This window comes from Xenopus laevis, chromosome 6L (genome assembly GCF_017654675.1).
Source record: "Xenopus laevis strain J_2021 chromosome 6L, Xenopus_laevis_v10.1, whole genome shotgun sequence".
Classification (NCBI taxonomy): Eukaryota; Metazoa; Chordata; class Amphibia; order Anura; family Pipidae; genus Xenopus; species Xenopus laevis.
In genome coordinates this window covers 36,740,990-36,766,169 of record NC_054381.1, presented here as the reverse complement: position 1 = coordinate 36,766,169, position 25,180 = coordinate 36,740,990, and the positions used below count along the sequence as shown (strand labels likewise).

The 25,180-nt window shown below is 36.6% G+C and overlaps 1 protein-coding gene across 2 annotated transcripts in view; it reads left to right on the top strand.

Moving 5' to 3' along the window:
* dgkb.L (diacylglycerol kinase beta L homeolog) overlaps nt 1-25,180 on the top strand; it is a 264,430-nt gene that overhangs the window by 19,821 nt on the left and 219,429 nt on the right. The window lies entirely within an intron of this gene.

Below are 25,180 nucleotides of genomic sequence, written 5' to 3'. Positions count from 1 at the left end.
AAATACAGGTGCATTAATGGTAAATTTGTATTTCCGGCTCCAGCTCTAGCTGGTGATTTGCCAGCTGGGTGGAAACCCTATTAACGGACTCCATGAAGTTCATGTTGGGGTTGTAGTGGAATAGTGTTTGGGAGGCATTCTTTATATCTAAAGAATTGAATGAGGTTATTTTGCAAAAATATGAGCACACTGATGGCCAAAAAAATGTTGAACTGGTCAGAGCAACCATATATAATGAAAAGAGCCCACTGCCTTGTTACACAACTCCAGCACAAAGTAGTACTGGATGGTGAAATCCAACTCAATTTTTGTGGGATGTAGCGCCACCTAGTTTTTAGTTTGACTTCATTCCCCTAGTTCTAGATGCTCTTGAGCAGGGCTGTCCAACTGGTGGGCCCCCTTCTGTGGCCCCCACTTGAAAGTCTGCCTGCGGTGTCTGTTTACCATGTGCTATCTTTAAAAGGTATCACTACAGAGATTAACTGGCCCCTGCAGTGTTTAAACATCAAATGCAATCCGCTGTATTCACACCTGTAATCCCCCCCTGCATTGTTCCAATTTGTAACACCTCTATTGTTAACACCCTACTGTTCACATCAAAATCCCAGACTGAAACTGGCCACATTGTTCAACTGTTCACACTCATATAAATTGCTGGAGGGGCACCAGCACTGTGTCACTGTATGTAGTACAGTGGTCCTTACATTTTTCCCTGTCTCCCGCTCTGTTCTGCCTTCCCTATGCTCCCTGCGTGTGCCATATTCTGCCTGCCATATGCTCCCTGTGTGTGTCATACTTTGCCTTTCCTATGCTCCCTGTGTGTGTGCCATATTCTGCCTGCCTTGTGCTCCCTGTGTGTGCCATACTCTGCTTGAATGTGCCCTGCTCTTCCTGTACATAAGCCTGGTATTTTTTCTGGTGGTTTGTTAGCATTTAAAACTAAGTGTTAGGGCCCCAAAGGTGTTTAATCATGTGCTGGGGGGGGGCATAAGAATTTAAAGATATGTCTTAATATGACAACTTTTTTCACATATGAGTGATATCCCTGCAGTGAGCACCAACCATTTGATTTTTTGGTGTGTTACCACCATTAATGTGGATGTGGTCTTGTGGTGACATGGGTGTGGTTTTAAGTGAGTGTGGTTTAAAAACAGGGAGTGGCCAACACTGGGTTCTATTATTGGCCCTCCACCATGTAGGTCCAAAAAATTCCAGCCCTTGGTACCATAGATGTTGGACAGCACTGCTCTTGAGGATTCATGGAGTAAAAGCAATATCTTGTTGCAAATCTCTAGGGGTATCCCTAGCCCTCATTCCTTTTCCCATATTTTATAACACGCAAAGTTATTTTTTAAGGAGGAAAAAATATTCCTATTTTATCAGCTCCAGTGGACTAAAAGTGCTGATAGCCGGTTGCCTCAGACAGCTGTAGGAATTTGGCATGAATGCAGTGTGCAGTACACAAAGAAAATATGGAAAGCTGCATTTATCATTTCAGTGGACAGCTTCAATTACACCTACTGGAGTTAGTACAGTTCTACACATTTCCTTGTATATGCTGTCTTAGATCTAATTCTGGGAATTTGTTTAAGAAAAATGTAATTAATATATGTGACGTGTTTCAAGAAGTGTGCCTTCAGACAGAACATTGTGCTATAACACAACAAGAGAAGAATGAAATCTTAATTAAGCTTTTATGTTCAGCAGAGCAAATTATGGTTGGAAAGCTCATGTATGCTTCAGTACAATATGTAATATCTCCCGTAGGGACAGTTCATCATAAAACCATTCTTCAGCCTTTGTATGCATGAAATCATTTTTGGAAACAAATGCCTTTTGTTGGCACTTTCATTAGTTATGCATCTCATATTCAGTGATAATCTGAATATGTTTTTTTCAATATGATTGCGTTTATTTCCTAACCCCTGATCTGCAGGAAGAACAATGAGAATTAATATTTCACTCACTTCATGGGCTGTACTGGAGCATACAGTATTTGCCCACTGTTAGGAAATGAGCCCAGTTGATTTAGAGCCTCACATAAGCACAAAATGCATATGGTGGTGTCCCCTTTGACTACTATTTCATATATAGATTCCAATGTTATTGAAAATTTTGAGAGGTTGGTTTGAGTGCCTGCTCTCTGCCTGTTTGTATTACACTTAATCAGACTTGTTTTAAATGTTTCCCTGTTTCTTTAGTTTGGGTAGAAAAGAAAGCTCTAGTTTTGCAATTTTCATGATACAAGACACACTATAAAACACAAAAAGAAATATGTTCCATTTCAATTTCAATGTCTTTGCAAAGGTGTGTAGGCGTATATGTTTTTCTGTAAATGTGTGTTTGAAAAGCGTCAGAATTAAAAACTCAATAAAATAAACAAAGGTAGAAAAAAATTAGAAAGATGAGCAGATGTTCATAAAAGTATGAATCCCTACGATATTGCATCAAATAGAACAATATATGTGTCATTAATTACTCAATATTACTTTAATGAAAGTTAATTAGACCTGATATAGCTGCTTTTCACATGGGCCAGTGGGTGATTCACTTTCAATATACAGACACAAATCTGCTCAGAAAAGCCAAGGCCCTTTCAACCCTGACACATATGAAATGGGTTTTACAAGATGTGTCACAGGCCAGTTTTAAGTGTGAAGACACAACCAATTACCCAATACTATTTTATTCTGCTGTGAAACATTTATGACCCCTTTCAAGAGTCAGTGCTGAAGGGTGTCATCTAATTTGAAGGTTTTTTTGTGGTTTTATCGTTACTTAGTTAAAATGGGCTAAAAAAAAAAGACCAAAGTCCATCAAGTTCAACCCCTCCAATCGAGTGTGTGTGCATGTATACACACACTCATACCGACCTTTGTATGCACTCACATATATAAACTATATATACCAATATGTATACTGTTTAGTTTCACAATATACTTTGATATTATGCTTATTCAAAAAATCATCCAAGCCACTCTTAAAGGCATTAATAGAATGTGCCATCAGCCAGCAGGCCATTCCACAACCTCACTGTCATCCCCATGAAGAACCCCCATGCTGCTTAAAATAACTTGTTCCTCTAACCTAAAATGGTGGCCTCTGGTGCATTGATCTTTCGGTGTGAAAATAGATCCCCCACTATTTGTCTATAATGTGCTTTAACCTACTTGTAAAGAGTAATCATGTCCCCTCGCTAACATCTTTTTTCCAGAGAAAACAACCGCAACTTTGACAATCCACCCTCACAATTTAAATCCTCCATCCCCTTAAAGGAATTGTTCAGTGTAAAATAAAAACTGGGTAAATATATAGGCTGTGCAAAATAAAAAATGTGTCTAATATAGTTAGTTAGCCAAAAATGTAATGTATAAAGGCTGGAGTGATTTGATGTATAATAAGTCAGTCAGAACACTACTTCCTGCTTTTCAGCTCTCTTGGTTTACACTGACTGGTTACCCTGGCTACCAGGCAGTAACCAATCAGTGACTTGAGGGGGGGTGACATGGGTCAAATCTGTTGCTTTTGAATCTGAGCTGAATGCTGAGGATCAATTGCAAACTCACTGAACAGAAATGTACCATGTGGCCCCCCTTCAAGTCGCTGACTAACTCAGAGTTATAGAGCTGAAAAGCAGGAAGTTGGATTCTGGCTGTTTTATTACACATCTGTTCACTCCAGCCTTTATACATTACATTTTTGGCTATCTAACTATTTTAGAAACATTTTTTATTTTGCAGAGCCTATCTATTTACCCAGTTTTTATTTTCACACTGAACTATTCCTTTAACAGTTTAGTTGCACGTCGCTGCACCTTGTTAATATCCTTCTCAAAACAGCACTTTATACTCCAGACAAGGCCTTTACAGGAGCCTATAAAGAAGTAAAATATCTTCATCCCTCAAGTTAATGCCCTTTTTTATGCATGACAGTACTTAACTTGCTGCAGTAACCACAACCAAGTAGCGTTCCACAACCAAGTTTTGGTTCTTCAATTCATTTATCCTTTGAATTAATTCCTATATATAAGCCGCTGCTTAAACGTAAAAAAACAGAGGTAAAAGAAATTTACAGTGTGGCCACATTTCACATTTAGAGAGAAGTAATACAAATGTGAGAATGCTGGTTATTGATTTTAGCTCTGCTTTTAATACTATTATCCCACAGAAGTTAATTGTCAAGCTTGAGGAACTTGGTTTAAGTATTCCACTATGTAATGGATTTTAGACTTTCTCACAGCACGTCCCCAGTTAGTTAAGATTGGCAAGAATCGAGTACTGATTTACCACCATTACTTTTTACACTAATGATATATGATTGCACTTGTTCTGTACTTGTGTCCTTTTACTGAGGAGTTATTGAGAGTAGTGATGGACCAATTTATTCGGCAGGCGCGAATTTGCGTGATTTGCCGATGGCAAATAAATTCACAAAACTGCTGCCAAAATTTGCTGGCGTCCAAAAAAATGGACGCCAGCGTAAAAAACGAGACACCATTTTGCAAATTCGCCCATCACTAATTGAGAGTGTATTGACAAATTCTAATAGGGCAGTGACACACGCTAAGATTCGGGGAGATTAGTCACCCAGTGACAAATCTCCTCTTCTTCGGGCAACTAATCTCCCTGAACTGCCTTCCTGCCAGCTAAAATGTAAGTCGCTGAAGTCGCCCGAAGTTGCCTCATGTTGCTGTGACTTTGGAAAGCAAAGCATTCCGAGTGCCATCCTGCCGGCAAATTACATTCTAGCTGGCGGGAAGGCAGTTAAGGGAGATAAGTTGTCCAAACAAGCGGAAATTGGTCGCTTGGCGTATCTCAGTGTGTGTCACTGTCCTTATGGTGTGGTATGGCAACTGTAGTGCTAGTTACCGCAAGAGGCTGCAAAAAAGTGTAAGGATGGCAAGTGTAATTATTGGAGAGTTCCTACATTCAATTCAAGAGATGTTTACGTAAGGTATCCAGTATAGTGGATAATCCTTCACACCCTTTTAATACGTTTTTGATCTGCTGCCATCTAGTAGGAGATACTGAAGCATTCGTGCACGTTCAACCAGGTTTCGTAAAAGTTTTATCCCTCAAGCTGTAAGGCCTTTAAATTAACAATTGTCTCTTTTTTTATTCTTTGTTTTAAGGCTTCTGTTTTTAATCTTGTCCCTCATAGACTATATATAAAGGGGTTGCACATGGGAGTTGAAGGTAAAGGTGGATTGTTATTGGTTGTGAGAGGAGGTAACAGATATGCACTTTATTGCACAACATAGTGATGGAAATAAAAAATGGATAATGTGAATTATACCTTATACTAGGTACAATTGGGCACAATTATTGTACTTTATAGTAAGCTTGGTAGTAGATTTTAGATAAGGTGTGATTGCACAAATAAATGGCACTAAAAATTAAGAAAATACTCGTGTTAAAAGTAAAGGAGTGGGGGTTTTGTTCTTTTTTTGTATTTTATTTATATATTCTTGGCTTGAAAGTGTATACTGAAATATGTTTTGGATTTTTTAACACAGTATATGTTTGTTTGGGAGTATGTGCAATATTGTCTCATTATGTATGCATTTCTATTTTGTATGCAGAAGAGATGACAGTAAATATGACTATGACTATGAAAATGACACTTGTTATCTATAAAAATTCACATCTACATCTCAATTAAGGAAAACCCCCAATACAATTTATATCATTTCTATTAAAGTGGCAACATCCTGCAGGGAAATTATAGTTCTTCACAATTTAGTATCATCAGCAAAAACAGAAACAGTACTTTCAATGCCCACCTCCAGGTCATTAATAAACAATTAACAACTAATAACACTGGTCAAATTGGAAAATGTTCCATTTACCACCACTCTTTGTAGTCTATCCTTCAGCCAGTTCTCTATCCAATTACAAATATTATGGTCCCTTGAACCATTTGAAGATGTTTTTAGGCTTCATAATTTATGGTTTTTTATGGGAATAAATAATCCCCTTGATCAAATTTTTTACCTCAATTGTATTCATTCAAGGTTTTTACATTTGAGTTTTTTCATAAATAAGCAAACATTGAAGTTGTGAGTTTATTCGAGGTAGAAAAAACCTCACAAACCTCACAAACACGACCCTTGATAAATAACCCTCTTAGGGACAGATTTATCAAGGGTCGAAGTGAATTTGAGGGAATTTTCGAAGTAAAAAAATTCGAAAGTCGAAGTATTTTTTTGGATACTTCGACCATTGAATAGGATACTACGACTTCGACTTTGATTCAAAGTAAAATAGTTGAAATATTCGACCATTCAATAATCAAAGTACTGTCTCTTTAAAAAAACTTAGACTTCAATACTTCGCCAAATGATAACTGCTGAAGTGCTATGTTCGCCTATGGGAACCTTCTAGAGCAGTTTTCTAAGTTTTTTGAAGTCGAAGAAAAATCGTTCGATCGTTCGCTGAAATCCTTCGAATCGTTTGATTCGAAGGATTTAATCATTCGATCGAACGATTTTACTTCGACCACAAATGGGCAAATTTGATGAAAAAAAACGTTGACTTTGATATTCAAAGTCGAAGTAATTCAATTCGATGGTTGAATTTCAAAATATTATCAACTTCGAAATTCGACCCTTGATAAACATGCCCCTTAATGTGGGATACATAGCACCCAGATATTTACTGTTGGTGGTCAGATTTATTATTAGCTGTGGATGTTTGTGTATAAACTATAGATGGTACTTTTTGCTTAAACAGCAACGCAAGGGCATATTTACTAAAGTGTGTATTTTCTCTTCATCTAACGTCACCATAGTTCACCTCAAATTGCCAGGTGTATTTTCACAACACATATCATACTTGCTAAAAATCACAAGTACACTTTTTCAAGAAAAATGTGGTGAATTTTCTCCTGGTGTAAATTCTCTGTGAAATTTAACCAGTATATTTTTCCCATGCAATATTAGTGGGGAAGTTTTTCTAGAGAAATTTCTTTAGAGGATTTTCACCATGAAGAAAATTAGCATGGGAAGAGTGATGTTAATAATGAGATTTAAAAGTGCCTGTTTTATCTTTAAAATGGTATTTCACCAGCCTGAACCTGGAGAAATTTCTCTTTGCAAAAATATGTTTTTGTGCTCTCAGTAAATTTCACTGGAAAGAGTTCACCTGGAGAAGTGAGGTGAATTTACACTAATACAAAGAGAATTTGCACCACTGTGAAGTTAATTCTCCAAAACTTGGTTTATTCTCCATTTTTGATATAGAGGGGAATCTTCATTTATGGTGAAACTACTCCAAATTTTCACTTTCACCCTTTAGTAAATATGACCCATAGTGTAGTAATAGATACCATTACCAGTCGGCCAGATGTAAAGTCTAAAATCACAGACATGTTTATAATTGACAACATGGGAGCCATTTTTTTATTGAAAAAGCAGTTGTAGCATAGTGGATAGGAGGTCCTTTAACAATGTAGAGCACGTGTGTAGCAGTATACTGTGGGAAAAAGTAATTTTGCATTCCCAATTTTTTTTTTGGTCACCCCAAAGAAGAAAGAAATTGCCACGAAAAAAAACGCCTATAGACAGTGAAACGAAAAGGGAGATAAACCAGCAAACTTAATAACTTTATAAAAACAAAAGTCACAAACCCTAACAAAGGCCTGCCTATCTGGCCAGTGAGATTATGTGATTATGTTGTATAGGAGAAATACTCAGCAGGACATTGAGGCAAAGGACAAAATGTACTTTGGGATTTATAAAGGTGTCGAGCCTCTCTCTGCAATCCTCATACCCAAAATCACACACTTGCCTTCAGATCAATCACATGTTGTCCCGTAGTTTCGTAGAACTGCTCAGTAGTGCATTTTGGCAATCCTGCTTGGTTATCCAGGCAATTCTGGGTACAGGCTTCCAGTGACACTGAAGTAATCCATTGTACTGTGGAACTACACAATGCAAACTATTTAGGACGTTATTTACCAAACTCAAATTTATCTGGTTGGGTTTTTGAGGCAAAAACTTACATTTTTTGTGGGAAAAACTTGAAGTTCTCAAGATTTCTTATACCCGATGCTGCAAAAAGCCTGAATGTGAAAATCAACCATCTCAGACCTGTCGAGGTCAATTGCAGAGGTCCCCATCCTAATTGGAAGTTATCGTGGCCTGCACTGGGTTTAGCCGGAAAATCCCACTAATTTGGGTTTTTCGGGTGACAATCCAAAAGAATTAGTAATTCTAATTCTAAGAAGAAGTAATTCAGGAGAAAAGTCAGAAAAAAAATCGAGAGATTCAGGTTTTCTCTCAGTTTTAGCAAGTCTATTACCAATCTAATTTATTTGAGTTATTTTAATGATAACAGTAACACACCTTCACTCAACTCACTCAAGATCCAAGTTTGTTTAAAATTCTTAAAAACTCCCAAGAACTTTCCAATTATCCAAGCCAACATATTCCCAGCAACACTCTGGTATATTGTAAGATGCAAAGAAGCAGAAACCGATCGACATTTTTGTCTCGGCAACTTTTTTGTTGCTGCAGATTTTTCCACTGCAAATTTTTGCAGCAGTTTCGCAAATGGCAAAATGCAGAATTTCACCACAAATCCATGGCTGGAAAAAAAAATTCACGCCTCACTAATGAAGATTACAATGCTGTTACATTATACATTAATGTAAAAGTGCATGCTCTTGTGCCCCTTAGTGCTCAGGGTTCTTGTAAATTAACCCTCCTGCGTACAACTACAGTGTATTTGAGCTTGAACAAACAAATGGACCTTGAGTATCCATGACGTTATTTGGCTTTCTACTTTCTGTATACATTTTATCAAAATATACAAAAACTATTTATGGCTAAAAATCTTGTTTAACAAAACTTTGAGTAAATCTCGAGCTTGCACTCAAATGTTCTTGTTTAACATTAACAATACTTTGTGTAAATCTTGAGCTTGCACTCAAATTTATATTGTACATTCCTACTCTATCATAAGATAGAAAGTGACAGGAGAAGGATCTTCTGGTTAAAGAGCTTGCAGTTGAGGTTCTCATTTTGAGGGGATGTTCCCACAGGGAGGTTTGGAGCAGTAGAAGGGGAACTGGATAAAAGGTAAATTATATTGAGTTTTAAAGTGAACGCACATATGCTGGAGTGAAACAATAGTGCCCTCTGACAGCTTGGACCCACAAAAGTCTCAAAGCTTCCTTTTTCATAGGGATTACGTGGAGCACAAGGAAACAGTGACAGCCAGTGGACTGATAGAAAAAAGTAAGAGTTATCATGGCTTGAATCATGATTGTTAGTTCCAGAAAAATGCCTGTTCTTGAAAAAAATGTTTTAGCTAGGTATATTCTAAGTATATTTTTTAATTCACTTTAAACTTCATTGCGTGTGGCACATTTTAAGGGCATATCCAAGTCTAATCAATGCAAAACAGACATTTCTGAAGCTTCAGCTATTTCAGCGAAAAAGAAAATAATATGTGTTTAATTTTATATGTGATCATAGGCATTAGATGGCCAATTCAGAACCTAGAGTACTTCAAATGCCCTTATCCTAGCCTTTATGTTGGCAAAGTGTGATAAACACTAATTAAACAAAGTACACACATTTATTTTAATAGGAGAGAAAAAAATGAAACAATAAAATAACTCAGATTGAATGTTTTTATGAAAAACCAAAAAATATAATGAGAGGAAAGAATGAAACGCTTAATGAATTAACAAATCCAACACCCCTCGTCATGCCTTAATCGGACTAATTTATAATCAATTATTATTATATTAGTTTACTTTTTGCTTTCACCTATCTCCCTTCTGCTTTCGTCTCGTCTCACTGTGTATTCGTATACTGCTGAGATGACAATGACGTTTACTTTGACTTTGACCTATGATGGTGGTTCATTTATTTAACTTTTTTTCAAAACATACAATATATTTTCTTTTATGAAACTTTTATATTAACTGCTTGCCCTTCTATTTTGATAGAGTAATATTACAAGGATACAGAAGGGAGCATGATCTAGCGATGCAAAGTCCATAATACAAAAACTCTCTCCCCCCCCCCCATCTTCTATAGACTGTTATGCAATTATAGGTTTAATCTTGTGCTAAGTACAATCCGGCAGACAATTCTGAAGGTATGGTGGACCTGGATTTCACACTGCAGCTTTGTTCTTAATAGAGCACCATGGATTTTAACTTGATGATGGTGCAGCTAAGAAACCACAAATGTCTGTTGAACAAGGAACGTTTAACCAGCATGGGTAAAGCACTATAGCCAGACTGTAGCTGTATCAGAGGCTTTTCACCTGTGTCTCACACATGTGGTTGCTGCGAGATTCACACAAGAGCAAGTTTATGATGCAATTTACCTGCAATGTTTAAAGAAAAAAAAAATGGAAATATTATTTAACCATGACCTTGATCCTACCTGAGTATGTCCAATTATGTCCAGGCATGTTATGATAGACTACAAACCACACTACACATGTTTTTTGTGGTCCAGGATTGGGACTATCCCACCTAAAAAGATGGCAGGTAATCTGCAGTAACATTCTGGTCCCAATCGGTTTCATATTCAAAGCACAACATCTGAGTCAGCTGTGCCTTGGAAACAACACACCTCAGAAAGTTTTATGAATAATTATCCTAATATAGCCTGTCCATGACAAATAGTCACTCATTTATTGTGCCAGAAAGTTGTGCTATTTTAGTAAAGGGAAAAAACTTGTCTAATTTGTTCTTGGCTCTCACACAAATTCATATAAAATCAGTATGTTTGCTGTTTGTTTAAAAGGTACAGTTTGCTCAGGACAATGTTCATCTAATGTTTTATGTTTTCTTAAAATAGCAATGCAGGTAAAGAAACTTGCAAACGGCAGCATTTTCTTTATACATGGTTTATTTGTACATGGTTCTATGAAAAAAAGGGCTAAAGCATGTTATATTTTTGTTCTTTGTTTTTACATATTTCAAACTTTTTAAAGAGGCTCCTAGCGATATGCATAGATATAATAATACATAATTAATCCTCATTTGAAGCAAAACCAGCCTATTGGAAATTTTCTATTGTTGAAGGATTTTATAGTAGACGTAAGGTATGAAGATCCAAATTATAGAAAGATCCCTTGTCTGGAAAACACTAGGTCCAGAGCATTCTGGATAACAGGCCTCATACCTGTACAAAAAGAGTCTTTAACCTAAAACCAAAAGGTTTGGTGCTTGTTTTCTTTATTTAATAAAATACCCACTGAATGAACACTGTCCATAAAATGTAATATAAAGAAATGCTTGGTCCATTTTTCCACAATAGAATGTACTTAATTTCCTCCTTTGTTTATCACTATGGTAACTGACTGTTTTTCATGCAGTATTTACAACACCAATATATGTTTTTATATACATTTGTTGAGAAAAATCATTTGATTGGCCACAAGACAGAGGTGCATTTTCCCCTAGGCCAGTACAGTTTTTCATAGTCAATGGCATAGGGAGCTATTTTGGGCAAATTAAGTGGCACAAATATGTATTGTTAAAGAACCATAAACAGCTCTCCATAGACACCAGGGAAATTAACTATTGATGTGTGGGCCTGCCTGATACCTGAAGGTCAGGCGGGTTGGGCCGACCTCAGCACACCATTTGCAGGTGGGTTCAGTTGAGCTCTCCCAGCCCTCAATCCTACATTGCTGGCTTCATGCTTTATAGATGTGAGCTCGCCCCACCCCTTTGTAAACCATCAGCAGGGCGGGGAGGAGCGGGTCGATAAATAGAGGGGAGAAGTCGAACTGTAAGGATTCATGAGACCAGAGCCAAAGTGCTGTATAACTTAAGGTTTTTAATAAACAAACCATGTGCACAGACCTCTGCAGAATAGTACAACAAGGCAGCAAAACACAAGTCCATGTTCAGGCTGAAAGTCAAGGGCAGGCGGCAGACATACAGATGAGGGACAAGCCAAAGGTCAAGATGGGCAGAATACATGCAAGGTCATGTATTTTTTGTGAAAAATGTCTTGAAAAAACCCATTGACATAATGAGTCTTCAGAATTTTTTGCTGCTAAATTTTTCACTGTTTCATACATTTTTTGGTGCAGTGAAACAGGACAGATTCGCTCATCACTAGCTAATGCTCTTGGCCCATTCTTTCTGACTCTATAGGGCCCATTTACTAACAATCAAATTTTGGTTTTTTCCACTTGTTTCCAAAAAAAATGTGGTTTTCCTATTTTTTTTAAAAAGCTCTAAAAATTTGAGATTTATTATGCGTTATAACCATGAAAAATCTAAAACCAAACTTTGCCAGGTGTCAAGGTCCTAAAGAAGTTAATTGGAACTGTGCTGATCCTATTGGACAGTTTTAAATCAATTCAGACTTTGAGATTTTCAGATTTTTTTTCCTGCTAGGAATTGTCCGAAAACTTTTAGAGAAAGTGAATATAGTCTTGGTTTCAAACACCTTAAAACTACTAAAATCTGACCTTTGATAAATAGGCCTCCACATGATTCATGCAGTAAACTTGCTTTCTTTGTTCGCTTAAGAACATGAGGACAGTTTCTATTACTCAGCTAACTCTGTTCCTTACTGTAACATCTCAGTGGCTTATTATTACTGGCAGTTGCAAAATAAATAACCAATACTACCAAGCAATTGTTATTACTACTTAATTTAGTATTTCCCAGAAATTTCACAGGAAGTGATAATTGTCCATAAACTGCAGCTCTGTTTTTCTAAGGCAAACTTGAGAAGTCTCTGAAATATTCATCACTTCTAAGCAGTGTGCCCAAGTGTGCTCTTAATTAAGTTTAGTCTTATCTTAGACCATAGTACTAAGACCTTATATTATTGTACCAGAGTGAATGTACAAAGTTTTTTTTTTGAGTGAAAATTACATTTACAAACCACTTTGTGTTTCCACATTGCCAGGTATATACACTGTATATCTATCTGGATAGTTCCCCCCAGTCTGACAGTGCAGTAGGTAGTACAGCCAGGAGCTGCAAATTCTGAGAATACAATGCAGTCAAATATACTGGAATTCTGTGACTTCTGGGTATAACACCTGAGCGATACGCAGCACTGTAGAGCTGCTCCGCTGTTTCTCCTCACAGCAACTGATGAAGGGAGGAACTCGCCTTCAGCAAGGAGGTTAAATCATGGCAGGAGACTCGCCAAAACATAAGAAGAAGGAGAATAGCTCCTCTTCGGCCTCCAATACCACTAGCCCTGAAATTAAAAGAAAAAAGGACGGCCCTCAGCTAACGCAATGACAAATGTCAACCCTACAATTGAAGCAGCCATAGAGAAAGCAATAGGCAGAATATAAGCTGATATTCACAATTTAGCAGCGCAACTTATCTCACAAAATGACACCATTTTAGAAATGGAGGAAAGGATACTGTACCTTTAAAAAAATGAAAGAGTTAGAAAATAAGAATGAAGATTTGGCAAACAGGTCCAGACGTAATCATTTATTGGTATACCAGAGAATTACAAGGAATCTTTAATACCTCATCTTACCTTTAGACCTCTGCTTTAGACCTACAAAAAGAGATTTCTCTATTGAAAATAGAAAGAGCACACAGAGTTGGCTCAGCAACAGAGTTAAACATACAGAAACCAACAACAGTATTGGTAAGATTTTTGGACTACAAATAGACAAATATTGCAAGCATTTAAAAAATCTAGAAGACTTTATAGAAAATCCCAAAATACTGGTCTTCCAAGACTTTTTTCCATGCTCAGTCTATGTTCCCAAAAAATATGCTTTCAACTCTCAAAATGTAATTGTAGGAGGTGATTTCAATGTATCCCATTTGTGGATCCTTAATAAATGTAACAAAAACTTAAAGTTAACACACAAAAAATAAAAACTTTTCAGATTTGCTATAAAAAACTGACTTCATTGAGGAGGATCATGGAGGATCTTCAACCCTTCGGAAAAAGACTTTGCCTTTTATTCACACTCTCATGGTTCTGTCATGAGAATAGATTATATTCTAACATCCACTAATCTTCTAAACCATATTCAAGAAGCCAATATAGGAAACTTTTCATACTCGGACCATACTCCAATCAACATTGTTCTGACAATTTATTTAGTTCCTAAATCTTATATCCCATAGAACTTTCCTGTTTTTCTAGCTTCAAGACCAGATTTCCAAAAGACGTTAAAGGATAAATGGGATTTATTCTTAAATGATAATATCAACCATAAGGATAACCCAATACTCTTATGGAATCCTGGAAAGCCTTTATTAAAAATGAAATATCCTCTTTTAAATTTGCATTTATGAAAAACCTCAATTCAACATTTTTACAATTAAGCAAAAAACAAAAGGATACATTCATATCATTCAAAACAATTCCCACTCAAAAATCACGTACTGCCTTTGAGGAAACTTTAAAAGAGATGAAAATCTGGCTTAACATGAGAGACCCCCTTCACCAAATTTATTTCAAATCCAAATATTTTAATTAATTAGGGAAACAAGGCGAATAAGCTACTATCCAATCTTTCAAAAAATTGGTCCAAGCATCAACAAATTGTAAAAATTGAAAAAAACCTTAGGCAAATAAACTCATATCCCCTCAGAAATAGTGAAATCTTTTAAACAGTTCTATGAACAACTCTACTCTCCGACAAGCACTACAGTGAAAAGAGAAAAGCTTAATTCAATATGATAAGCCTTCCTTAATTATCTCAAGAAGACCTTGAAAATCTCAATTCACCAATTACAGAAAGAGAAATAAGGGATATAATTTACTCATTAAAACACAAAGCAGGAGATTCGGATAGTCTTACAAGCCCTTTTTACAAATATTTAATTAATGAAATCTCTCCATATCTGACACAATTATTTAATACTATTATTTCCCAGAAACTACCACTGCCTTCCAGCTTAAATTCTCCCACAAAGGTGATTCTTAAACAAGGCAAAGATCTGACCCAAATAAATTTGTATAGACCAATAGCCTTACTCAATCAGGATCTAAAAATTCTAACAAAAATTTTTGCTAACCAACTTTCGTGGATCCTCCCAAATATTATCTCCTCTGAACAAGTAGGTTTCCTAAAAGGAAGATCTGGAACAACAAACTTAAGAACTATTATCAATGTCATATATGCAGCAAAAACAAATAAAATACCAATTACTTTAGTCTGAATTGATGCGGAGAAAGCATTTGTCAACATATGATGGAAACACCTGAATGACTCCCTGTAACGACCACATTGTCCAGAACCTTGTAGAGTGACGTACCTGCGGACGCACAGGAGAACCCTGTGGGTTCTGGTTTTCACTGACGCCCTTTTGGGGCCCCGGGCTTTCTGCTGCGGAAACCGAACAGGAGGTGCTACTAGTCCGTAAACGAGGTACCAGCAAGGATAAAGAGAAGGCGTAGTTGGAATCAGGCGAAGAGTTCAAGGCAGGCGGCAGGAATCGAAGTCAGAAATCAAGCAGAAGTCACAATCAGGTTAGATAAATAGGCTTTCGCAGGAACAGAATGACTGGAACCAGCTTGGGCAAGTTTCAAAATGGAGACTGGCCTTTTAAGGCGTCTTTGGAGCCAAAAGGACACCTGCTGATGACGTCATGATGCACGGCGCAAAGACGCTCCTCATCACTCTCATCAAGAAGCCGGAAGTGTGTGCCTGCGCACCATCGCACGGGGAGAGACGAGCCGGGAGGTAAGAGATTACCGCAATCTCCCGGCGCGTCTTACACTCCCTATCTGCCTTTAGTTTTCAAGGTTCCTTTAAGGATCTAGTACAACTGTTGTATTTTTCTCCGACCACAAGGATAATTAAGCAGATGAAATGTCAAAAACTATCCATCTGAAAAGGGGAACCAGACAAGGCTGCCCTCTTTCACCCCTATTGTTTAATCTCTCTCTGGAACTCCTCATCAGATTTCTTTAGAAGTCTACTTATTTGCTTGGTATGGTAAGATGACTTATTGCTCATTATTAGAGATAATGGAAATATTTTATATATTCCAAGACTTCACTTTGATATTGGGTTTTGAAATAAATATAAAAAAACAGAGTTAATGGATATTTATAGCCATACTTTCTCTAAGATCTTAAATCATTTAGGAATAGAAATAAGGCGAACCTATATAAAATACTTGGGACTTCTACTTCCTTCAGACCTACACAGACTATATGCTTTACATTTTACTCTGATAATAAAAAAGATCATCCATTTCTGTGACAAATGGCAAAATGCACCCAAGCATTTCCTAAGTACATCTATCCTCTCATTAACATTGCCTTAATGCTTAAACACAAGGACATAAAAACTTTGGAATCTTCACTGTCATGGTTCCTATGGAAAAGAAAACCTCCAGAAATAGCCCTTAAAAAATGAAGAATCCAAAAAAAATATGGAGGTCTAGGAGTACCAGATTATAGATCTTTGACTGTATCTTCCATCACTCATTACCTACTAGAATGGCTCAGAATTACAGGAAAATACACCAATACTCCATAGGAAATATATACTGAGACAAATGAACACCCTGGTAATTATGCACAAACGTTTTAAAAAACATTCTGCAGAATTTAAAGCAAACCCAAGATATAGAGACACTTTTGCTATATGGAGAATTATCCACAAACTATACAATTCCAACTACCAACTCACCCCATACTTACCAGTAATAAAGAAACCAGAGTCTCCCAAGTTCTTCCTCTCCACCATTGTCAAATCCCTGGAAAATTAAAGGAATACATTTCCGACAAGACAATTATCTTGGGAAGACTTTAAACTCAGATTTAATATTCCAGATAAAGAAAAAATGATTACATTCAAATTGTTCATTGGTTTGACAGATTGGCTTCAAAGGACTCTCTTAACTCCTATAGCTCCTCTCTTTCAACATTTCTTAACAACTTAATTTCCTATCTACCTGAAATAAGAGTCAGATTTAATCAATCAATCTAATGGAACAATAACATTCTTAGACCTCACCCCATGGAACCTACAGCTAAAAAATTGTCTAGTTTTCTACACAAGATATGTCTACAGATTCCCTGGTAAATGCTATAAACAATTTCGACAAACTAATTTTCTCTGAAGTTTGGAGAGAACAAAACTTTAAGTTAATTCACCTTGCATACAAAGGATTCAATTTTACTTCTAAAAACAATGAAGCCATATATCAGTTTTGATAATATAAAGAACCATTTAAGCTAACCTCCAAATGGAAAATTTTCTTACATTGCCTAGACACCGAAGAAAGGGAAACGATTAACACATTCCTTTATGATTCCAAGGATAATTTAAATTCTTCGTTACCCAACCTTAACAATTAACTAAATATTTATCAGTAATGAACTTTCACTAAAACTAAAACAGTTTCACTAAAACTAGAAACAAGGATTTTATCTTCAAAGATAAACCATCTGTTCTAGCTTCATCTTGCATCTTTTGTTTCATCTATTAAATACCTAACTTTGGACATACAGCAACATTTTGTTTTATACACTATATTGCATGAATATGTACTCAAACATAACTGAAGTATGCTTAATAATTATAATTTTAATAAAAATAAAGAATCTTTTGAAGAATATTGTGCGGTCATTGTTTGTAGCACTTTACTAGGTCTAGAACTTGGCTCTTGGCTGTTCCAACTTTAGCCTAGGGATAGGCCAAGTGCAGCTGCAGTGGTCTCCAGAAACCTAATGAGCCCTACTAATTATGTCACCAAACCTCTCTTTACAGTGGACCACATATTGTCCTGTTCTGCCCAAAATCGTGTACATACTTAGTAAGCCAACTCTCTACTGTTTTTACCTTCCATAACTGCAGCTTTTGGGCTTGCGGGGAAAGGAAGGGGTTTGGGTGGACTGTGGGCAGAGTTGTGGCATAGGAGCAAGGGCAGATCAGGGACATGACTGAGCAAGGAAGGTATATTTAAAGAGTCATGCTTAAAAAAATGCAGTTTTGATTTATGAGTATTAACAGTGCAATTTGCATTAAATATGAACTAAAATTATATTTAAAAAAGAATTCTGCTTTTATTTCCCTATAATGCTGTATTGAGGGCTGAAGCACATGGTTGACTTGCTACATTCACAAAGGGTGTGGCTAACACAAGGTAGGCAGACCGTGGGGGGAGGAGACACTGCACTGTGGTGTGTTTGTAAATGTGTTAATAAGCAATTCTGAGGTGGTTAAAATGCACAAATAAATGTTTTAAGTGAGAAGCTATGCATGTCTTTAATTAATTTATGTATTACAATTGAAGTGGACCTGTGTGCTACTCCTACTATATAGATAGCATCTACCCCAAAATCCTTAACTAAATGATTTAATCAAATTCAGACTGTAATCCCCTGTATTGTTCACACATGTAATTCCACCTGCATTCTTTACACTTGTGACACCTCCACCCTGTACTGTTCACACCTGAGACGCAGACTGAAATTACCCACATTGTTCCCCTGTTCACACTTTATTCAAAATGCTAATTGGGCACCAACACTGTGTCATTGTATGTAGTACACTTTAGAGTGGTCCTGTAGTACATCTTAGAGTGGAAACTGTCTCCTGCTCTGTTCTGCCTTCCCTATGCGTGTGCCATAATCTTGGCCTGGCGTACTCTGCCTGTGTGTGCCCTGTTCTGCCTGTAGAACATAAGCCTGGTATTTGTTTTGGGGGTTTGTTAGCATTTGAAAATTATTGTTAGGGGCCCCTAAGGTGTTTAATCATGTGCTGGGGTGGAGAGGTACTGTGTTATCCACAGGGGAGGAGGCATATGAATTTAATGGTAGGTCTTAAAGGAACAGTTCAATGTAAAAATAAAAACTGGGTAAATAGGTTGTGCAAAATAAAAAAATGTTAATAATATATTTAGTTAGCCACAAATGTAACGTATAAAGACTGGAGTGAGCGGATATCTAACAAAATAGAACAGAACACTACTTCCTGCTTTTCAGCTCTCTAACTCAGAGTTAGTCAGTGACTTGAAGGCGGGCCACATAGGATATCCCTGTTCATTGAGTTGAAATTGATCCTCCGCATTCAGCTCAGATTCAAAAACAGTTATGACCTATGTGGCCCCCCCATCAAGTCCAATCATTTGGTCTTTTGGTGTGCTACCACCATTAATGTGGATGTTGTCTTGTGGTAACATGGGTGTGGTTTAAAGTGGATGTGGTTGAAAAACCGGGAGTGGTCAACACTGGCTTCCATTATTGGCCCTCAATCCATAAAAGCCAGAAAAATCCGGCCCTCTGTACCACAGAAGTTGGACAGCACTGCTCTAATACTATTTGTTAGCCATGTTGTGTGCCTCACAGGAAATAATTACATTTAGTTAATATAGATACCACAGTTTCCTCTTAAAATAGAATTCCCAAATTCTTTAAACATACAAGGATTATTTATTCAAATTAAAAATAAGAGAAAGAGAAAGAAACCTTGTTTACAATGTTTAGTTAGACTTATTTGCCACCACCCGTTTGTTAGCAACTATCTATTTTACTTGGAGATTGAAATTCTTATGACCAAATAATTAATTTTCCAATAGTGATTTGCCACTTCTTGTTTATTTCAACAATTTTATATATATCTGATCTAATACATCAGTGAAAGTGCAAGTGCTTTAACTCAATTCATTTAATTACATATACTGATTCAAATAATTAATATTGAATAAATTAACACTCTGCATATTGTAAATGTACTTTGAAGCAATAAAATAAAGTTTAAAAACTCTGGTGACTGCTTATAAAGTGCAAGTGCTTTTCTTATCAACTGCATTGCCTCAATTCCTCTTTCAATTCATTATAAAGTAGTTCATTAATTATTAAAGTGACCAGAGCTAATAAACTAATTAAAAAATAAAATATATGGTCTATTGTTTCCGTCTCTCAAGTTGCTCGTTGGTTTAAAAATCAGGAAATTGAAAATAGATAGTAGGTGGAGTTACTCCTGTAGAATCTAACTCAATTTTTTCTAATACCTGGGAGTACCACAAAGGGGGAGGAATGCAGGAACTGAAGGGATGTGGTCTTAAATATTATCTTTTCCTGTTCTTATTTGGAAGAGGCTATTCTAACCTATAAAACCGCAAACCCAACAGACCTTGGAAAGGAAAACAGGAGAGGATAAAGAATAAGATAAGTATAAGCAGTAAAATTTTTGCTTTTGCAATTTCCGATCACCTTAAGGTGATTCAAAAAGATTTTTTAAAAAAGGGCAATCTTGCCCTGACCCGCATTTCGCCAGCAGCTTTATCAAAAAGCAATTACATGTCCCCTCTCTTTCTGCGTTCTTTATAGCCGCATGTTCTTAATTCCTTTGGATGTCACTTCCGCATTTTATATTTTTATGGACACACTTTCAAGGTAGCAAGAATTCTGTAATACTTGATTAATGTAATTCTGTATGTCTGACTTTTTTACATTAAATCTCATACAAATTAAAAAAAATATATATGGCTTTTTGAAATGCAATGTGCTATGTGTGGCTATTAAATTACATACATTTTTTGCGGTTGACATAAATCCTCTACTGTCTTTGGACATAATGATCCCAAAAATCTGGATTATGATACTAATAGCCCGTCCTCACTTGTGTTAGAGGCCAAAAGATGTTCTTACTCAACGATCTACTGATATAATCAAGCATATGGCCTCTGGTGAACACACATTCCAATCACAGTTAAATAATAAAGATTCCGCACTAATCCCTCTATTGGATGGATGCAATTTAAAATAATAGAAACTGCTGTTTGTTGAAATGATGAAATTAAATTTTAAAGCCTGATAACGTACAAAGTACATTCAACCAAACACAGAGTCTAAAGTGGTGCCAGGAATAAAATAAAAATACATTTCATTCATAATGTATTACAAAAGCCTTACTGGTGCAAGAGAAGTCTATATCCTGTATGTGTTAGAACCTTTTGACCTAAAATACTAATGAACTGTACCAAGTCTGAAGAGAGTTGCTTCTGCAATAATTACTCTGTAATGTCTACTTATGCAAGTATTTTATTCAGAATGAAGAGAGAATCTTTGCATTCTTTCTGATAAATGATTTGGATCATATTGAAAATAAGTGATACAATGCAGTTGATATTTTGCTTACATTATGCTAATGTGATTGCATTTTACATGGTGGTTGAGAGTTGTAGAGAACCAATTTAGTATAAAGTATAAATATTTTTTTTGCAAATAAGCATATCCATGTATTGAATATTCCAATCAGTTACCCTATCAGTTGCTACATTAGAGGGTTTGTTTATTTTATGGATAAAATAGTTATTGAGATTTTTGGTATTGTTGCTCTACTAATAAAGATTATTTTTGAAGCCAATGGGTCTTTATTCCCTGTGGTTTTTTTTTTTGCACAAAATACATTGAAGTCAATGGGTGGACATTGCTTTTTTTTTTTTTGCGCAAAAATGTTTGCAATGGTGAGGCATAGAATTTCACTTCAATTCCGCAGCTGCTGAAAATGTGACTCATCACTACATGCAGGTTTGAAGAGGAAACTCACTTCCTGATATTTATATGGTTAATTTGCCATGGTTGTGCAAGGAAGTATTTAGAAACCCCATCCACCAGATTGCAGATGTGCCTTATATGTAATTAAAACTTCTTACTCAAAAAGTTATTTTTGCATCAAAAGCGTACACCACTTTTAAACAGTTCTTAAAATGCAAAATTTGCAATTCAATGTTGAAATGCAATAACTAATTATGATTTTACAAATGCAAATTGTCCTTTTTATGCAAATGTTTTTAAATTTTTGACTATTATTGCCTTTGCCTCCTAGAATTGAGGACAAGGAATATGGAAGGTACATAGGCATTCCATGGCACATTTTATTAAAGGAACAGTAACACCAAAAAATGAAAGTGTATTTATGAAATGACAATATAATGTAGTGTTGCCCTGCAATGATAAAACTGGCATATTTATTTAAAAAACACAATTATAGTTTACATAAACAAGCTGTATGGGGGAAGACATTCAAGCGTAGGATGCACAGTAGATAACAGATAGGAACTAATGAATCCCATTGTATGCTACAAAGCATATCTCTTATCTGCTGTTGGACCTGTGCCTTTTCTCCTTTTTCTGCTTTGAATGGCTGTCCCTATGGCTACACTGCAGCTTCTTTATGTAAACAATAGTTTATAGGGTTTGTTTCATCAGGGCCACTGTGAACTGTGTTGGGGTTCATTATACTACCATTTTTCATCTAAGGGGAAAAAATATGTTTAGGCCTATGAGACACACTTATAGACACAGTGACATTACCATCAAATAATGGCATTGGTTACACTGAGAAATTTCAAGGTAATTGGCGCTTTCAAAAAACATAGCATGGTGATAATGCTTAGCTTAGGGGCAAATTTACATATGGTCGAATATCGAGGGTTAATTAACCCTTGATATTTGACTGCTGAATTGAAATCCTTCAAATATCGAAGTCAAAGGATTTAGCGCAAATAGTTCGATCAAATGAAAAATCGTTCGATCGAACGATTAAATCCTTCGATTCGAAGGATTTGAAACCATCAATCGAACGATTTTTCTTTGCCCTAAAAATTGTTCCAAAGCCTATGGGGACCTTCCCCATAGGCTTACATTGACTTCAGTACGTTTTAGGTGGCGAACTAGGGGGTCAAAGTTTTTTTAAAGAGACAGTACTTCGAAGTAGCCAAAAAAACATTCGAAATTCGAAGTTTTTTTTTATTCTATTCCTTCACTCGAACTAAGTAAATAGGCCACTTAGGGGCCGATTCACCAAGGGTCGAATATCGAGGGTTAATTAACCCTCGATATTCGACTGGGAATTAAAATCCTAGTTGATCGTTCGATCGAAGGAATAATCCTTCGATCGAACGATTAAATCCTTTGAATCGAACGATTCAAAGGATTTTAATCCAACGATCGAAGGATTATCCTTCGACCAAAAAAACTTAGGAAAGCCTATGGGGACCTTCCCCATAGGCTAACATTGACTTCGGTAGCTTTTAGATGGCGAACTAGGGGGGTCAAAGTTTTTTCTTAAAGAGACAGTACTTCGACTATCGAATAGTCGAACGATTTTTAGTTTGAATCCTTCGATTCGAAGTCGTAGTCGAAGTAGCCCATTCGATGGTCGAAGTAGCCCAAAAAACACTTCAAAATTCAAAGTTTTTCTACTTCGAATCCTTCACTCGAAGTTAGTGAATCGGCCCCTTAGTGTTTTGTAAAAAAATTTAAAAGTGTGAAAAAAGAAAAGAGTGAAGTTGAGGTTGTTTTTGTACACAGTTAAGTGAACAAGGTTGTAAGATTGCACATGGGTGTATGTTTTGCAAGGCCGAACGTACCTGAAATAGTGGGTTTGGAGCACACAAGAACCTGCAGCATGGAGGGCAAAGGCTTCCAGAACAACAACAACTCCTTTTTATATGGGTGTGGTGTTGAAATAATAACCTTCGATTGTTTGGGATGAACCAATAGAAGATGTCCCTAGAAATCTTAGGCAGCGCTAACTTTTAGAGGGTAACCGGAATTTTGTGTGTTTAATTGCGGTGTTATTTGAGAAAAAAAATGATTGAACGGTTTCCACAAAAAACTGTAGTAAAAACCGGAAACTGCAATAACGCAGTTCCATAAAGTTTACCATTTCTCGCATTGACTTATTTCCACATCACAATGAATTGAATAAGGTACCACTGCACATTATTATATAGAGGTACAGTTAATACATCTTTATTTTATCGGACATTTGGCGAATTGAATCAAGCCCATTGTATTTTATAGTGTTTGTCTTTCCTTCTTTTGTTTAATCTCACAGTTCTGCAAAAAATTCTCAAAATAGAATAAAAGATGTGAGTCATCATCTGAAGTAGTGTCTCTGTTCTCATAATAATTGCTGCCTTCACCTAAGATTTAACATGTTGCATTCAAGTATTTTGTTGCATCTGTAAGTCTACATCCTGTGAAGTGCAAGGCTATATTTAATCATATGGACGCCATTGCCCTTGTGTGTGTTTTAATATATACCTCATATTACATTACCCAGGCATGATATCCGTTATCTGGAAACCCAGATAGAGCTCCACATTTTGGAAGGTCACCTCCCATAGACTCCATTTTAATCAAATAATTACATTTTTTTAATGATTTATTTTTTCTCTGTAATATAAAACAGTACCTTGTATGTGATGGCAACTTAGCTACAGGAATCTTTTTAGTGGTAAAACAATCTTACTGGGTTTATTTAATGTTTAAATTATTTTTATTACTAGAATTATGGTATGGAGATTGAATTTAGTGAAAGATCCCTTATCCAGAAAGCCACAGGTCCCAAGCACTCTGGATAACAGATCTATATATTTACTGAGATTGTGAATATTCACCTTACATGAAAGCAGAGGATTTTGTATTGTTCTCTTCAGTTAAAGAAACACCAGAGATGTTTTGATAGCCGGGTGTAGAGACTATGGGGCAAATTCACTAAGATTCGTATTTGCGCCAGGCGTAACTTCGCCGCACTTCGCCGCACTTCGCCACACTTCGCCAGGCGTAGTTTCGCCAGCGCTTCGCAAATTCACTAAAATCCGAAGTTGCGCTCAGGGGTAGCGTAAGGTTGCGAAGTTGCGCTAGCATTGATTCGCTAAGTAAAGCGAAGTTACGCTAGCGAAGGCTAATTTGCATACGGCGCGAAATTCAAATTTCAATGGAGGAATACGTATCAGCACTACAAATGCCTAGAAAACCTTCAAATCATCAAATATAAATTTTATTTTGCCCTACACATGTGCCCACTGTCTAGGTAAGTTGCCATGTGTCAGGAAATGTAGGGGGGAAGGAGGGGAGCCCCAAATTTTTTTTCGATCTTTTTCAGCCTATCACCCATAATGTAGAAAACACGCCAGCGTTTTTTGGGACTTAGAAAAATTTTTGACTTTTTTTTAAACAATCCCTATCTACTCTATTGCGCTTCGCCAGGTCTGAGGTGGTGAAGGAAGTCTAGCGTAAAAGGTAGCGTTCAGTACACTGCGCGCGTTAGTGAATTTGCGTAGTTACGTCGCTAGCGAAACTTCGCCAGGCGTAAGGGTGCGAAGTAACACTAACGAAACTACGCCAGCGTTCGTTAGTGAATTTGCGCAGTAACGAAAATGACAAACGCTATCGAAGTAACGCTAGCGTTCGGCGCTTCGGCGCTTAGTGAATTTGCCCCTAAATGCT